A 4,674-nucleotide genomic window follows, 5' to 3' on the forward strand; every position below is an offset into this window, starting at 1 on the left:
GTCTGCGCATTTATTGCTATACAGATCATAGTTTATAGCCTTGTCGCATCTATCGTGGAATAGTGGAACTAATTAGTACCAGTGCAAATATGGTTAATTGTGGGGGATGCGGTAAATTTCTCTCGCCGACAGGTGCCGTCACCTGCTCCCTGTGCCCGAACAAATTCCATAGGGCGTGTGTCGGTATTTCGGACAGGGGTCAGGCTTGCAGAGACTGGTCCTGCCCCGCTTGCAAGCGGAACTTTCGGAAAGGCGACAATAGCCAGACGCCGGTGAAGGGGATCGAGGAGGCGGGCGGGAGCCCCTCTAGCTCTCCCGGGGCGACGTCCGAGGACGTCGTCGTGGAGACTGCGGCCGTCGTCGTCGACCTTCGACGCGAGGTCGCAGAAAGCATCGCCGCTATGAGGGAGTTTCGGGAGGAGCTGGTACACCTGCGGATGTCTCTCTCGAACCTCAACGAGCGCATGAGTAGCGTCGAAGAGAGGCTGGACGCTCTCGAGAAGCGCCAGGACGCCGGCAGCGCGGAGGAAGTCGTCGCACTCGAGCGCAAGGTCGAAGAGCTCAAACTCGAGCTCAACGAGCGGGACCAGGAGGCGCTGCTGTCCGACCTCGACATCGGGCACCTGCCCGAGGACAAGGGCGTGAGCGCGACGCACGGGGTGACGGTGCTGGCGGCGCGGCTGGGCGTGGCGCTGGAGGCGCGCGACGTGGTGTTCGCGGAGCGCGTGGGCGCTGCGCCGGCGCCGGGCCAGGCGCCGGGCCGCCCGCGCCGCCTCGTGGTGCGCCTGGCGCGCCGCGGCCTGCGGGACGAGCTGCTGCAGGCGGCGCGCGTGCGGCGCGGCCTGGCGGCGGACGGGGGCGCGCGCGTCTTCGTCAACGAGCGCCTGACGCGCCGCAACCGCGTGCTCTTTCACAGAGTGCGCGAGGAGTGCGGCCGGCTCAAGTGGCGCTACTGCTGGACGAAGCGAGGGCGTATCTTCGCACGTCGGATGGATGGAGGCCCCGTTTATCAGTTTCGCTCGGAAGATGACTTGTCACGGGTGTTTAGCGACAACTGTTCGACCTAAAATTGAAAGATTAGTTAGAATAGGAAATGAAACACAGTATCTCCTTATAAACATTGTATTTAAGTTCATTTACAGAATTTTTCAAACAGATTCAGCTGATGCTCACTCATATAATGTCTCTATTACACTATATACTCATAGCAGTTCCCACTATTATACTCACTACTTAACATTTGCTTGCGCACAAACAGTATTTAACTCATACATTCACTACTTTAACTATACATACATGCTACATACAATATTCAAGTCCACACCTACGGTATCTAATAACAACTGGTTTATAATTCTCATTGTTACCTATATATCTATGTTCATTGCAGTAAACTATCTTTTATTGTTTAATGTCTCTAATTATTATAAACAATGACTAACAAAAAAAACCTAGCTGTTGGATTTTTGAATGCGGGGTCGCTATCGACCAATCAGGATGAATTTATAGCTGCCATAACAGATTTTAGACCGGATATAGTGGCTATTAACGAGACCTGGCTCAGGTCTGGTGAAGAGAGCAGGGCTCCAAGGTTGGTGGGCTACACTCTGAGACACATCCCTAGATCAATCAATATTAAGGGAGGACGAGGTGGGGGTGTGGGGTTCTACATACGCAAAGGAATCTATGCCCGTTGTTGTAAATATCCCACGTCCGACAAGGTGGAACAAATGTGGATCACGACCCGTATACAAAACCAAACCATCACTATAGGTACAGCGTACAGACCTCCCTGGCAGGATCCTGGCATCTTTTTAGATGCCCTATCAGATTCCGTAGCGGCTCTGCATCGAAATGACGGAATAATTCTAATGGGTGACTTCAACATTAACCTTCTCGAGACAAATACCAGTAGGTTCAGATTATTTCGTGATTTTTTGAATTGTTTCTCACTACAACAGATAATCACTCAGCCAACTCATTTTACCTCCCGTAGCAGTAGTCTGATAGATTTGATATGCTCTGACATGCCTGTGGGCTTGGTTGATGTAGAACATATTCCAGAGCTGGGTGCGCATGCCCTTCTAATAGCAGAATTCAAAATTAAAAAGCCAAAGTATCAGCCAACTTACAGAACATTAAGACCACTAAAAGATATCATTCTTGATCAGTTTTGTGGTGACCTAAGCTCAACTGATTGGGAATCGCTTGAGCAGTGTGGTAGTGTCAGCGAGATGGTAGAGTCTTTTACCAACTGTTTAATCAAGACATTTGACATGCATGTCCCCATTATAAACTTGAAATTAAAATATCCCCCCCATCCATGGATTACCGAAACTATTAGGTCAATGATGCGCATTAGGAACAAATATCATAAAAAGTATAAAATAAAAAAGACAGAGAACACTAAGGAATCCTATAAACTAATGAAGAGCATAGTAACCAAGGCAATAGAAGAGGAGAAAAAGAGTTACTTTAATAAATTTATCAATAACAACATAGGTAACTCCAAAAAGCTGTGGAAAAACCTCAAGCATACAGTTTTACCTAATAAAAACAAAACTGCTGACTTACCTTCACACCTTGCTGATCCTGATGCAATCAATAACCATTTTCTCACAGTACCGGGTGATAATCAAACTAACTTTTCTGATCTTACTTATTTTGTGCATCATCGTCACTCCTCATCCACTTTCTCTCTTAGTCCGGTAAGTGAGGAGGTGGTTCTGAAGGCTATCATGAGGATCAATTCCAATGCTCAGGGTCATGATGGTATATCATTAGACATGCTCCAGCTGACACTGCCACAAACATTGCGCACCATAGTTGCGATCGTTAATCGCTCAATAACAGAAGGAGAATTCCCAAGTGGTTGGAAAACTGCTATGGTCAAACCCATACCGAAAGTTAATGACCCTACTTCTGTGCAGGATTTGCGGCCCATCAGTCTAGTACCTTGCTTGTCAAAAGTATTAGAGCGTATTGTCTGTGACCAATTAACCAACTATATTGAGAGCAATAGTCTACTTCCATCGTTACAATCCGGTTTTCGTAAGGGACACAGCACGGCAACTGCCTTGTCGGACATTGTCGATAATTTGCTTACCGCCCAGGATCAGGGGATGGTCAGCTTTCTCATATTGCTTGATTTTTCACGTGCATTCGACTCAATAAACACTGCGCTGCTGCTGGCTAAGCTAACATACTATGGTATTGATCTCCACGCTGTAAGATGGTTTCACAGTTATCTGCAGAACAGGCAGCAGTATGTAGAATTGGTTAGAGCTGATGGGTCACGGTATCGGTCGGGAGTTCAGTCTGTAGGTCGTGGGGTCCCTCAGGGCTCTATACTGGGGCCGATCCTCTATGCGTTGTACAGTTCCGACATAGTAGAATGCATCACCTTTTGCAAATACCATCTCTATGCTGACGACCTGCAGCTGTGCTATTCGTTTTTGCCAGTTGATTATGACTCTGCTATTGATAAGGTAAATATCGACCTAAAGACAATCTCAAGGTGGTGCAAAACAAACTGTCTTGTCCTTAACCCCAAGAAATCCAAGCTCCTCGTAACTGGTTCTAGAAAAAAGATTGCTCTGTATGATAACATACCCATAAACATAATGATAGGTGGGGAAAGGGTGGAGCGTGTGGTCAACGTTAAGAGCCTGGGCCTGGTGCTCGATGGCGACCTCCGCTTTGAGAAACATATTATGGAGTGCGCCCGTAACTGCTTTTATAGATTGAAGCTTCTATATAACATTAGACCCTATATCAGCGAGAGACTAAGACTAACCTTGTGCGAGTCACTCATACTATCTAAGTTAAACTATTGTGATACCGTCTATGGTCCATGCTTGCTTGTTAGAACTTCAAAACTCATACAGCGAGTGCAAAATGCTTGTGCACGGTATTGCTTTGGTCTGTCCTCGCGAGCTCATGTCACACCTGTATTAAATAATAGGAACATACTGAACATGGAGTCTCGCCGGAGGATGCACTTGTCTACAATGATGTTCGACTTACTGAGCACTGGCACACCGCAATATCTATTTGGCAAATTGGCGTGGACTAAGGTGCATGGAGGGTACCCCAGGCGTGCTTGTACTAGTGTTTTCGAGACGCCGGCGCACAGAACTGCTGCCTTTCGTGGATCGTTCAGGTTTGCGGCCTCCCGGTGCTGGAACGATTTACCGCCCCCAATGCGCGATCTAAAATCCAGAGTCACATTTAAACGTCTTATAAAGATACAGTTATTAACTTGGCAAAAAACCTAACTTACCTACGGGTCTACGCGACTTGCCGGGGCGGACTTTGTCTCGGTTTCCGGGGGGTTTGCACTCCTTGACTGGTCCCTACTACGCTCTATAACCACTGCCACGTCATGACATATAATTCTATTGTCCACGTCACGACCACGTTGCAAAAATACAACAATTTTTTGTACAAAATATGTCGTCGTAACTCTTATTTTATGACAGTGACGTGACATTTTCTCGCGTTAGCGGGTTGTCGCTCTGGACGTGTGCGTTTTTGGTGACAGCCTTGACAGAAGCTTGCACTCCGTATACGTTTTCTTATTTATGTATTTATCTATTTTATTTATTTAATGTTATTATTTATTTTATGTATTACATATATATCTCTTTAATTATTTACTATAAGTATATTATT

The 4,674-nt window shown here is 46.6% G+C and overlaps 1 long non-coding RNA gene across 3 annotated transcripts; it reads right to left on the reverse strand.

The window, feature by feature from the left end:
• Nucleotides 1-1,041: 1,041 nt before the first annotated feature.
• On the reverse strand, nucleotides 1,042-4,455 carry LOC123663389. Of its 3 annotated transcripts, none has more exons than XR_006744646.1 (3): nucleotides 4,283-4,455; nucleotides 4,027-4,211; nucleotides 1,042-1,063 (listed from the first exon to the last, which is right to left on the reverse strand). It is a non-coding gene; the product is annotated as an uncharacterized LOC123663389 (long non-coding RNA). The 3 variants fall into 3 exon arrangements; XR_006744645.1 differs by lacking the exon at nucleotides 1,042-1,063 and adding an exon at nucleotides 3,553-3,579; XR_006744644.1 differs by lacking the exon at nucleotides 1,042-1,063 and adding an exon at nucleotides 3,831-3,948.
• Between the last annotated feature and the right edge of the window lie 219 nt (nucleotides 4,456-4,674).

This window comes from Melitaea cinxia, chromosome 20 (assembly GCF_905220565.1).
Source record: "Melitaea cinxia chromosome 20, ilMelCinx1.1, whole genome shotgun sequence".
Lineage (NCBI taxonomy): Eukaryota > Metazoa > Arthropoda > Insecta > Lepidoptera > Nymphalidae > Melitaea > Melitaea cinxia.